Source organism: Hordeum vulgare, chromosome 1H (genome assembly GCF_904849725.1).
Source record: "Hordeum vulgare subsp. vulgare chromosome 1H, MorexV3_pseudomolecules_assembly, whole genome shotgun sequence".
Taxonomy (NCBI): Eukaryota; Viridiplantae; Streptophyta; class Magnoliopsida; order Poales; family Poaceae; genus Hordeum; species Hordeum vulgare.
In genome coordinates this window covers 507796629-507809653 of record NC_058518.1, presented here as the reverse complement: position 1 = coordinate 507809653, position 13025 = coordinate 507796629, and the positions used below count along the sequence as shown (strand labels likewise).

Here is a 13025-nt window from a genome sequence, read left to right as displayed (position 1 = left end):
CCGCGTCCGGCGCATCCATGGTCCCCCTTGGGGCATCAGGGCTCGCGTCCGGCGCGGTCAGATCCAGCATCGGCGCATTAGGAGCTGCTTCGGCCCGGGGAGAAACCGGGATCGTCTCCAGGTCCACATGCTCCGGGGCTGCCGGCTCAGGCGGCAGGGCCCCTTCGGTCCTCGGGGCCGGCCTGGAGGCGGCCTCGCTAGCTGGCTCCTCCACATGGGCATGTGCGGAGGGATCCTGTCTAGCCTTCGCACGCTTCTCCGCCGACCTCTCGACCCGGCTGGGGCGAGGCTGACCCACGGCGGTCTTCCCCGCATCCGTGTCCCACAGGCGCTGGGATTCTATCTCGAGCTCCCTCTCGGCAGCATCAGCTGCTGCCCAGCCGGCCCGCTCCACTGCGGAGGCGGTGTCTTCATCCGCATCCTCTGCCTCCCTGTCAAGCCAAACTTCTCAGGAACAAAGCTCATCTCAAGATATGGAAGGGAGAAGAGGAGGAAACCATACCCTGCAACCATCGGGACCTGCCTCCGGCCACCGCCACGGGGCCTCTTGGCGCCATCTGCTCGCTGCCCGGCTAGGGGACCCGGCGCCGGTCGCTTAGAGGCTGGCCGAGAAGCTGTGGCACCCTTGCCCTTCTTCCTGGCTGCCTCGTCAGCAGCGATCGCTCCGCCACCTTGACGCCGGCCATGCGACGGTAGTGGGTCGGTGACCTCCTCCACCTCGTCGGAGTCTCCCTTGAAGGTTGCATCAGAACAGAATGAGGCTTCCTCATCGTCGTTCGACGAGTCTGCTAAGGTGTGCCGCGGGTACTCACCAGACGGCTCGGTCCCTTCCGACTCCAGGGGATCTTCCGAGCCGACGGAGGAGTCTGAGCGGGGCTCCATCGCATCCTCGTCCTCCATCTCGGAGGCGCCGGACGCCTCCACGTCAGGAGCAGGCTGACGGAGGGACCCCTGCAGGGTCTTGAACATCTACAAAGAAAGGAATTCAACCAGGCTCAGCAAACGCCACCGGCTTCAAAACAAAATGACAGAAAAGAAGGGAGTAAGGCTACCATCGGAGGCAGATGAGCCCGGTTGAACGGGGACATCCCCCATGTCCATTCCCCGCCCTCATCCATGCGGGCGGTGGAGATCAGGTTCACCCTTCGCGCTACAGCATCCGGGGTGAACCTCTTGGTGGACAGCCGGCATGGATCAAGCGGCCGCTCATCTGGCAGACCATATGCGGCCGCCTCTGCAGAGGCAGAATCCGCGGACCACCATGGTGGCGAGAAGGTCGCGGCCGAGGAGGCCGCTCTCCCTCAAGATATCGAGGTGGGCGCGAATAAGCGCCACCTCAGGATGAGGCTTGGGAGTCTTCGCGTCCCAGTTCTGCCGCGTCGGAGGGGCGATGGCGAACGGGGGCATGTTGAGGGCGTCATGGGCCGGGTCGGTGCTCCTCACATAGAAGAACCCCTTCTGCCAATGCTTGACGGAGTCTTGCAAAGGCATCTGGGGGAAGCCGGACTTCGGGCGGTGATGCACCAACGCGGCCCCGCACGGCGTCATGGCACGCGGCCCCTTGAGCTTCTCCACCTCGGATTTCTCCATGGCGATGGATTGCTGCTTAAAGAAGAACAGGTTACGCCACAGATCGACACGAGGCTCGATCCCCACGAAGCCCTCGCACAGGACCACGAAGGCGGCCACCTGCAGTATGGCGTTCGGCGCTAGATGATGCGGCTGCAGGCCGAAGAACTGGAGCCACTCGGCGAAGAAAGAGCTAGCCGGGAGCCCGAAACCCCGGTAGAAGTGCTCGGCGAAGACCACAACCTCTCCCGCGACACGCGCGGGAGAGGCCGCGGAGCTAGGAAGGCGCACCGACACTTGGGAGGCCGGGGGCAGCAGTCGATGATGACGGAGCGCATCGATGAGATCCTCATCGACATTGCTGCCTAGCCAGGCCCCCCGCAAGGACGCCTGCTGCGCCGACGACTTCTTCGAAGAAGATCCACCGGCCATGGCTGCGGGTGGCGAGAGCTCGAAGCGGTCGGCGGAGGTCTCGGCGGCGAAGAAGAAGGAGACGAAGGGCGCGAGCTCTTTTTCTCAGGACGCAAGGAGGAAGAAAGCATGGAGCAGGGTGAGAAGAGGGGGCGAATGGCCTCCTCGAAACCCTCGCGTCCCATTTAAACCCCCACGAAGCATCGTGGGGAGGGGATCCGGTGCACGCCGGGCCCCATTAATTCCATGTATTACGGGCGGTAACGCCCCCCTAAGCCCAACTGTCGCGGAGTAAATCCGCAGGGGATCTCCCGCGAGGAGGCCGAGGGGGCGTCGTGGCGGGACCCGGGGCCTAGGCCCGGTCCCATCAGCAGAAATCGCCATAATTACGCCAGGCGGGGCCTGGCACGTGTAGTTCTCCGGGCCAGTTACGACTGGACCGAGGCGTCGCTTCGAAGCTACCCGGCTCCGAAGCCGACGTCCTTCACCGCAAACAACAACCAAAATATCAAGACAAATCAACAAGCCGGTGAGGCTGCCCGCTAGCAGGCGGCAGACCTCGCCAGCTTCGGGGACTACTCTCGGGGGGATAACCCTGGGGTAGGCCCATCAAGCCTGTTCCTTCATTTCCGGCCCAATGGACATGAAGGCGCGGAGATTCTCAAGGCCCAAGTCTTCTGACCGGCTAGGCATTACGTGCCGGCTGGAAGACGAGGCGGCCACCTTTATGGCCGGCCAGACAACCCCTGCCGGCTAGAATCCAGGCGGCCACCCATTCAGACCCGGCCTGGTCCCGCCAGCCGGACTAAGGAGGAGGCGGCCACCCTCAAGCCGGCTGACCAAGCAGGCTAGCCGGCCGAGGATCACCAGTCACATCAGATCGTAGGTCAGGAAAGGACCTCACGACTAAAGGTAGCTACGCGTCAGCAAAGGTACTGGATCAGGGCGCCCGGCAGGTACGAGCGTTGGCGGCCACGCCGCTGACCTACCCCGGCTCTGATCCATCACCTAGCATGATGTCGGACCGTCACACTCCCACTCCATTACTGCACTCGGCGTGGGGAACAGTGGAGGCGGTCGTACTGCCTGCCCATGAAGAATCTCGTGGGGTGACGCTCGACGTACAACGCGTGCTCAACGTCAACCTTACGCAGGAGCCCCATTGGCCAGCCGGCGGATCCCACCAGCAATCGAGACCATGCAGCCGGCGGGCCCCTCATCGACAAGACAAGACCCTTGTGGGCCCCTGGCCAGCCGGCGAAGCAGCCAGCTGGGTCCCACGCATGTACCCTTTATCCACATTGTAGGCCGGCGGGTTCATCTACAAAACCCCCCGGCCGCCCACCATGCAAGGGGGACGATCACTTGCCAGTTATTCAACACTACACACTCACCAACCAGCAGAGAGCAAGGTAGAGGCGAGCCGGCTGCTCCCCTCTTCCTCCTCCCAACACAACTCCAGGAGCAACATTGTACTCGGTTCCCATACATCAAACACACCAGCAGGATTAGGGGTATTATCTCTACAGAGAGCCCTGAACCTGGGTACATCGTGCGTCCCATGCGTGTACCAACCTCGTTCCCAGCGCCCACCTTTGTCCCTTCGGTTCTCACCGACTTTAGCCTACCTATGGCATATGTTGTGAGTATTCACTGACATTGTCTGTACAAGAAAGTGAGTGGGAGCACTGTAGCTTTCCTCATACTGTATGTGGATGACATATTATTGATGGGGAATAATATAGAGATGTTGGAGAGCATAAATGCCTATTTGAACAAGAGTTTTTCAACGAAGGACCTTGGAGATGCTGCATACATATTAGGCATCAAGATCTATAGACATAGATCGAGATGCCTCATAGGTGTTTCGCAAAGTACATACCTTGACAAGATATTGAAGAAGTTTAATATGGAAAACTCAAAGAAAGGGTTCTTGCCAGTTTTGCAAGGTATGAGATTGAGTAAGACTCAGTCACCGACCACGGCAGCAGATAGAGAGAAGATGAGTAATGTCCCCTACGCTTCAGCCATAGGCTCTCTAATGTATGCCATGCTGTGTGCCAGACCTGATATAAACCTTGCCATAAGTTTGGTAGGGAGGTACCAAAGTGACCCCGGTATGGAACACTGGACAGCGGTCAAGAATATCCTTAAGTACCAGAAAAAGACTAAGGAAATGTTTCTCGTTTATGGAGGTGACGAAGAGCTCGTCGTAAAGGGTTACGTCGACGCTAGCTTCGACACAGATCCGGATGACTCTAAGTCACAGACCGGATACATATATGTTTTGAATGGTGGGGCAGTGAGCTGGTGCAGCAGCAAGCAAGAAGTCGTGGCAGCATCTACATGTGAAGCGGAGTACATAGCTGCTTCAGAAGCAGCTCATGAAGGACTTTGGATGAAGGAGCTCATCACCGACCTTGGAGTGGTTCCAAGCTCGTCGGGTCCAATGACACTCTTCTGTGATAACACTGGGGCCATTGCCATAGCCAAGGAGCCCAGGTTTCACCGAAAGACGAAGCACATCAAACGCCGCTACAACTCCATCCATGACCATGTCTAGAGTGGAGTAATAGAGATTTGTAAAGTACACACGGATGTCAATGTTGCAGACCCGTTGACTAAACCTCTTCCACGAGCAAAACATGATCAACACCATAATGCTATGGGTGTTCGATACATCACAATTTAACTAGATTATTGACTCTAGTGCAAGTGGGAGACTATTGGAAATATGCCCTAGAGGCAATAATAAAATGGTTATTATCATATTTCCCTGTTCATGATAATCGTCTATCGTTCATGCTATAATTGTATTAACAGGAAACAGTAATACATGTGTGAATCAATAGATCACAATGTGTCCCTAGCAAGCCTCTAGTTGGCTAGCTCATTAGTCAATAGATGATCATGGTTTCCTGGTCATGGGCATTAGATGTCATTGATAACGGGATCACATCATTGGGAGAATGATGTGATGGACAAGACCCAATCCTAAGCATAGCACTAGATCGTATTGTTCGTATGCTAAAGCTTTTCTAATGTCAAGTGTCTTTTCCTTCGACCGTGAGATTGTGCAACTCCCGGATACCGTAGGAGTGCTTTGGGTGTATCAAACGTCACAACATAACTGGGTGACTATAAAGGTGCACTACGGGTACCTCTGAAAATGTCTGTTGGGTTTGTACGAATCGAGATCGGGATTTGTCACTCCGCGTGACGGCGAGGTATCTCTAGGCCCCGCTCAGTAAAGAACCCCTTCTTCTGTACATCGCGGCTACAAATCAAGTCGTCAGCACCGTTTTGACAGTCGAACGCGAAGAAGAAGGCAAAGCGTACAAGGTTCAGCGGCCAGTATATTATGTTTCCCAAGTCCTGATTCCTTCCAAGCAGAGGTATCCCCATTATCAGAAGCTTATTTATGGGATCTACATGACTGCAAAGAAGGTGGCTCATTATTTCCAAGACCACTCGGTATCTGTCATATCTGATGCTCCGTTGTTGGAAATTCTCCACAATCGGGACGCATCAGGCCGAGTGGCAAAGTGGGCAATGGAGATGCTATACTGCGACATCAAGTTTGAAGCCAAGAAAGCTATAAAGTCTCAAGCTCTTGCTGATTTCATAGCGGAATGGGTAGAACAACAGCAACCGACTCACATCTACTCGGCTCATTGGACCATGTTCTTCGATGGGTCCAAGATGTTGAATGGCTCCGGCGCCGGCGTAGTGATCATATTCCCGAAAGGTGATAAACTCAAGTATGTGTTGCAGATCCATTTTGATTCTTCCAACAACGAAGCACAGTACGAAGTTCTCCTTTACGGGTTGCGCATGGGCATCACACTCGGCGTCCGTCGCCTGATGGTCTATGGCGACTCAGATCTAGTGGTTAACCAAGTAATGAAGGAGTGGGATGTAAGGAACCCCACCATGACTGCATACTGCAATGAAATAAGGAAGCTCGAGAAGAAGTTCGAAGGTCTGGAACTTCACCATGTTCCCCGACTGAAAAACCAAGTAGGAGATGAATTGGCAAAACTTGGATCCACACGGAGACCGGTCCCGAGTGATGTCTGCCTTGAGCACCTACACCTCCCCTCGGTAAAAGAAGATCCTTTTATAGAGGAACCTGTACAACCGAAGAGCTCAACAGATCAGACTGAAGTCGAGGTTCCCGTTGTGGTTGACTTAATCATGGAGATTCTAGCTGTCATTCCTGAATGGACCGTGCCATTCATTGCATACATCCTGAGGCAAGAGTTACCAGAAGACGAGGTCCAAGCTAGGCAGATCGTTCGCAGGTCGAAGTCCTTCACCGTCATTGATGACCAGTTATACAGAGAAAGTGTTTCACGCGTTCTTCATCGATGTATCTCCCCTGAGGAGGGACAGTTAATTTTGGAAGAAATTCACTCGGGAACCTACGGCCATCATGCCTCCTCAAGGGCAATCGTCGCCAAAGCATTCACAGCTGGTTTCTTCTGGTTGCAGGCGAATGAAATGGCAAAAGATATAGTCGACCGTTGCGAAGGTTGTCAGTTCTATTCAAACAAGTCCCACAAGCCAACGTCTGCGCTGAAGACATTTCCTCTTGCTTGGCCATTCGCCGTGTGGGGATTAGATACAGTCGGACCATTCAGAACAGGCCAAGGAGGATTCACCCATTTGCTGGTAGCAGTCGACAAATTTACCAAGTGGATTGAAGCCAAGCCTATCAAGAAGCTTGATTGTGACAGCCCGGTGCCGACATTCCAGAAGATTCCCCTCTCTTTCCGTTTTCGTCATGTGATTTATTTTATTTGTCGCATCATCATCGCATCATGCGCATCATCTGCATTGCATCGGCATCTCCGTTGCCGCCCGTTTTCAAAACTTGCATTCGTTAGTAGTTGCCGGTTCTCGTCGTCGTCCGTTCTGAGTCCGACCGCACACGCACGCGCCCGCGGCACCGTCGAAACCCTGTTTTTAAAGCGCGTTTAAAACTTTCTCTAATCGGGTTGAGATTTGACGTGCGGTCGTGTTTAGTTTTAGCTAGGCCGCCTGTCGAATTTCGTCGCGATCGGAGACCGTCTGGCACCCGAACGGTCGACCGTAGCGGCACCGTATTCGGTCTATAGTCGGACGTCTGTCGGTGTTTTAAAAGTCGATGCCACGCCGCACCATTTCCCTCTCATCTTAGCCAACGCCACTCTACACACCTAACCCTAACCCGCCTCTCCGATCGGACCGCACGAACACGACCGGAGGGTCGAAAAACCCCCAGATACCCGGCACCCTAGCCCCTTTTTCCTATTTAAGCACCCCTCCCTGCCTATTTTGGACGCCCCCCCTAATCCTCCTCAGGATCCGCGCCCTAACCCTAACCCTAGCCTCTCTCTCCTCCCCCAGCCGCCACGGGCCCGCCGAGCCCAGATCGGGCCCGGGCAGGCCCAACCGCCGTCGCCGCCTCGCCCGAGAGCTCCCTGTCGAGCTCTCCCTGCTCGTGCGCCGCGTCTCCCGCCGGTGCTCGCCATGTGCCATCGCCCCTGGCCGCCGCCCTCTGCTCATCGGCCATGGCCGCCATCTTGCCGCCCCTCGGTTCCCCGTGCCGGTGCCCGAGCAGCAGCTCCTGCCGGTCCGTTCCCCACCAAGATCGCCGGGATCTGAGCTCCTCGCCGGCCTCCGCTCCAGATCCTGTCGGCGCCCGCGTGGAGTGCTGCCGTCGTCGCAAAAGGGGGTCCCGCCGCCCCTCAGACCCGCTCGTGGTCGCCGTATGCATAGATTAACTTGCTGTCCTAATTTGTCAGTGTCCGGTATTTATTTTTCGCGCGTGCTCGGATAGCCCGGATGTCGTGAAATAAATGTCCTTGTTTTAGGGACTATTTATCCGCGTATTTTAGAGCGGTCTTTGATATTTTTGCGTGTAGGGATTTGCCCTTAGTTTTTTATTTCTCCCGCATTATTGTGTGGCTTTATTTTGTGTTGCAAACCCCACATGTTTTATATGTTTCCGGGGTAGAAAAATCCCATGGATTTTTCTGTGCAATTAGTTTTAGCTTTTGAGTAAGTTAGTTCGCGAGATATTTTGTCGTGATGCCCTTTTCTTTAATTCGTAGGATTTATTCTGTGCCTCGTTTGAATTAGTTGTCAACTAGTGAATTGATCTTGGATGTTTTGTATAGCCTCTGGTATTTTTTGGTAGCAATAGAAATGCATGTTTAGGTGTTGTTTTCTTGCTCCCAAGTTGCTAGAAATAGTGCTGTTTTAGAGGAGCTGAAATATTTCTAAGTCTGGATTCTGTTATTATTTTGTTCCGGCCTTGTCTTGCTTGCATCTTGTGATCTGTAGCTCTTTTGGGGTTGGTCCAATGGAGTTAGTTGCACCCCTTATGTTTCTCTAGCATGCTGTTAAGTTTCATGCCATTTGGAGTCCTGTAGATATAAGTTTTGCTCCTGTCAATATTGCTTCAGGCTGAAAACTGCACTTTTGGGAGGTGTTATTTTCACCAAGTCTGAAATAGTTTGTGAGATGCCATTTTGTGTCTTCATTTCCTAGTGCTCCTTGCTGCCATGCTAGTTGTTGTTAGTTGTTTGTAGTAGTGCTTCTTGCCATCTTCCGTGCCATGCCTTGCTTGAGCTCATCGGAGTTGTGTATCCGTAGTTGTGGGGCGAAGAAAGTGCTATGTGGCTGTTTTGGCAGATGGTAGTGTGTTTTTGTTTTGCTCGTATTTTTCGAACCGTAGCTCCGTTCTGATCGTGTCCTGCATGAAACATGCTTAGAAACTCATGTAGATTCATGTTCTCTTGCTCTTGTATGTGTTGAAGTGCTCGTAGCCGCCGTTGCACACATTTTTGCATTCATGCCATCATATCTCGCGGTGCTTGTATCTGTTGATCCGTAGCTCCGTTAGAGATGTTCTTTATGTGTAGATTGCTTTCCTTGACACGTAGAATCACGTGAACCTATTTGTTTTGCTGTTTTACAACCAACTAGTACAAATGCCCATGCGTTGCATCGGGCAAAAAAAACACAACGTGCTTCATGTGCCATTATGCATTATTTTTTATATCCAATAGCAAAAGAATATGTGTGTTGCATCGGGGGACGCCCGTGCTTTGCTTCATAGAAATCACAAAGGCTCCTAGTCCTCCACATGCGTAAGTAGATCGGGCAGACCGAAAATCGCAAGCTCCTCCTCGTCCCTTAAAATCGCAAGCTCCTCCTCATCCCTTGAAACGCCTTGCCAGTGTATCATCTACACACCATGGGTCGTCGGATCGTGGTTGGCTTTCAATCTATAGTAAGAAAGGCGACCGTGGCAATGTATAGTAAAAATGATTGTGTCCATCAAAACATCCATCAGCGTAGCATGGCAGCATCCCTGGAGGCAGGGAGAGCATGCCTACATGTAGAAGAAATACATATATTGATTTAATCTTTCATAACTGTGTTAGATGCATGTCATGACAATTGAGTAGAAATATTACAAGGTAATTTTCTTTTAATCTTTTGCTTGAAGAATATAATGCATTCCATAATCTACCCGGACGAGGAAATGCAATAAACTTACAAACAAAAATAACAATGACATAGGCTCAACAAACCGCAATAGAGAGATCTAAAAAAACCGGTAATAGGGAGCGTATGTGTTATACCCCACACTTATGATATACTCATTAAGAATGCATTATATTGAAATGGCTGGTGGTAAGAAGCACTTACATCCTCTATGTATTATACCCCACACTTATGTTATACTCCTTAAGAATGCATTATATCGAAATGGCCGGTGGTAAGAAGCACTTACATCCTCTACGTATATATATTTAGAAAATTGATGAAGTGCATATAGAATGAAATTTAGACTTAATACTATAATATGCTATCATGCAGTTCACAATCAATTTCAATTAAGGGGCAAACACATTATACCATACATAACACATAATCCGATTTAATTAGACCCAATCAGAGCTTTTTGATAGGAAAAAGATTATTAAAATTGGCCGCCGTGTCGAGTGGCAGCCATAAAAATTTAAAATACAACATGAGCGAAGCTCACCCGATTGCAAGCCTTGTTTGACCAATTAGTCTAAAATCTGATCGACAGAAACTACCACTCTCCTCTCCCTCGTTCGGTCCACCCTCACATCGTCACCAGGACTCATACTGATCCCGAAATCGAGTGGGTTGTCGGGCCTCTGGCAATGCTTATGGTTGTTTTCCTTGCCCTCATCCTGTGCAGATGTCTTATGCGTGTGGCCAGGTGTTTCTTTTGCACAGATGTAAATAACTCACTGCCATTGCCATCGTGTTTTTGGTGAGATCTTTGTTGTCGCTTGTTGAATCATGAGTGGGTACGCATATAAATTGGTGAGATTAGGCGTAAATAAGTGATGTGGGATAAATATTTAGCCGAACGAGCACGGAAAAAATTATATGTTTTATCGACATGATGGTGCAGATGCGTGTAAGACCCAGATCATCAATGATACTTAATTATGATGTATGGGTTGCTAAAAAAAATTACGACGTACGGACAGAAGTGATACGACTTTTATTAGTATAGGTAATATAAGGATAGGAAAGGAAAAAGATTAAAAATGAAAAAAGGGAGAACTTGGACTCAAACCCGCGTCTATGCGATAGAATGTTCAAGCTCCAGCCACTGCGGCACCAAGGGCTTACTTCAGAATATCGCTTCTAAGGTTTCATAGATCATCATCACGACTTGTGTACAGAAACGAACCGTTTTTCCTCACTTAACGTGGCATAGTGTGCTCTCCAAGCATTCAAGTCCTGCAGGTTTTAGTCAATTAGTATATTTCTAATGCATGTGATTTTGATCTAATTTAAAACGGTATTAGTTTACTGTCTAAGTAAAAAGTATCGGATAGTCCTGTTGAGTTTCCTGGCGACAGAACCAGCAGAAACAAGAGAATATCACCCAGGAAGATCACAATGAAATCAAAGAACGTTATGAAACATGCCTTGCATATCCTACCAGAATCAGGAATAGAGCAACTAACCATGTAAAAAGGGATATTACATATACACGATTATATGAGTTGGTTGTCAGTTGTCTCATGATATTCAGGGAAGAAGATTGTGGATTTAAAGGGGCAAAAATATGCTTCATACAAGAAGGCTCACCAAGAATGATTGCAGGTGATCTCCAGTCAGAACCTCTACATTTAAGCTCTGGCTGTTGAGATACTTCCAGTAGAGACTGTGATTCTTCACCATGGCATGTTCCATCATCCTGATAGAAGGCCATGTCTCAACATAAGCATTGCTTTTGAGGAGTAAATCAAAGACAGCTTAGTAGATAATTTTCCTAAGCCCAACAATCTGAACTCTACGTTCCTTGATGAACCCATTACTTATAAGGAAATAAACGCTTAACATTAACACATATATTGACTTACTAACTAAATAATTTGATCAATCATATACCTGTAAAGTGGGAATTTATTTCATTCCCTGATTATGAAATCCTGAAATCTCAACAAATTAGTATAATCAATACTACAGTACAGATGGTCATAAGACTTGTTCGTTTCTATGGTCAAACCTGAGTAAAAAGAATACCTAAGAAATACCCGCAAGTCCTCAGCACTACTCACGGCCAGTCGAAACAACAATATTTACTCACGGCTAGTCACACAAAATCATATACTTCTACATCAGGTCAATTCTTCGAACCATATACATAGACAAATCATATTCCTCTAATCTTTTGTTCTGAGGTGGGAATAATAGGTCAACAAAAGTTTCACATATATAATTTTTATGTCTCTTCAGTAATAATGCCTTGACAAATATGAATGTCATTGCTGTATTCATAAACGTCAAAAGCACAACCGCCACTTAGAGGACCCCAGAAAGTATAAAGTAAATATAACAAATTTATACGATAGAAGGCCTTTGACGGAGAGCAACGTTTCTGGAACCTGGACCGAGAGGCTGTTCCCGAAGAGGAGAAGCCTAGTCAGAATCCCCGATGAGCCGAGATTGGGCGGGAGCGTGCCATTGACTGCGATCTAGCGGAGCTCGACCACGGCGAGTGGCGGCAGGAGACCGCGGATGAACCACGCAGGCACCTCGCCGGGGAGCGGGCCTGGAGCTCGAGCGTTGTGAGATTCTGCAGCTCGTCGATCGCGAACGCCGGTGAACGGGATAAATCCATTGGACGGGGGTGATGTTGATCCAGTCGTGGAAGGAGACATGGCTGGCCAGCGGGCAGAGATGCGGCGGGGCGGCCAGCGGGCGGAGATGCGGCGGCCAGTGGTTTGAGGTGTGCAGGTGGCTTGGGGAATCCACGGGTCGCGGGCATAATTTCTAACAATGGCAATGATTTTTACGTAAAAACGAAACGTTTTTTCTAGAGTGCACTTAAACAGGGACTGCGGGTTGAACATCTGAAAGCTTAGGGGCTTTTTTGCAAAACTATCTCGGCGACGTACGACAGAAGCAGTATCTGCTTTATTATTGGGGAGAGATTAAAGGTGTTAATTCAAATCTGGTCAGAATTGTAAATTAACATGTGAGGTCGTTTCGGAGGGGCTATATGTCATTTCCGACCTCATTTAAAATACATAGATAGGTAGTTTAATTTCCGCTTCACCTCTTGCATGTTTGACAACATTAATATTGCCGTGTAGATAACCAGGAGTGAACTAAATAATTAACGTGGAGTTTCGTCAATATGCAACTCGTGCATATTGAACTTCACTTAATGTGTAGTGTTTGATTGTGTGATTTGTCATGCCGTGACTTGCATGTATTCAGAAGCTCATGCATCATATGTGTTGCGCATCGTGTGGTGAATTTCGTGTGTTGATTTGTGTTTCCGGTTTCCCCGTCTCGATAGAGTTCCGCAAGCGTGTCGGATGTGAGGACCCGTTCGACTACGTCGGTTCGTCTGCTTCACGGAGGCATTCTTCTTCCAAGCGGGATCTCATGCAAGATGATCATTTCCCCAGATACCATTACTATCATTGCCATGCTAGTATCACCGTTTCTATCGACTATGTCTCGTTGCCTACCACCTGTTAAATATC

The 13025-nt window shown here is 50.0% G+C and overlaps 1 long non-coding RNA gene across 1 annotated transcript; it reads right to left on the bottom strand.

The window, feature by feature from the left end:
- Nucleotides 1-10496: 10496 nt before the first annotated feature.
- On the bottom strand, nt 10497-12212 carry LOC123420600. Its single transcript, XR_006619148.1, has 3 exons — nt 11419-12212; nt 11116-11224; nt 10497-10761 (listed from the first exon to the last, which is right to left on the bottom strand). It is a non-coding gene; the product is annotated as an uncharacterized LOC123420600 (long non-coding RNA).
- Between the last annotated feature and the right edge of the window lie 813 nt (nt 12213-13025).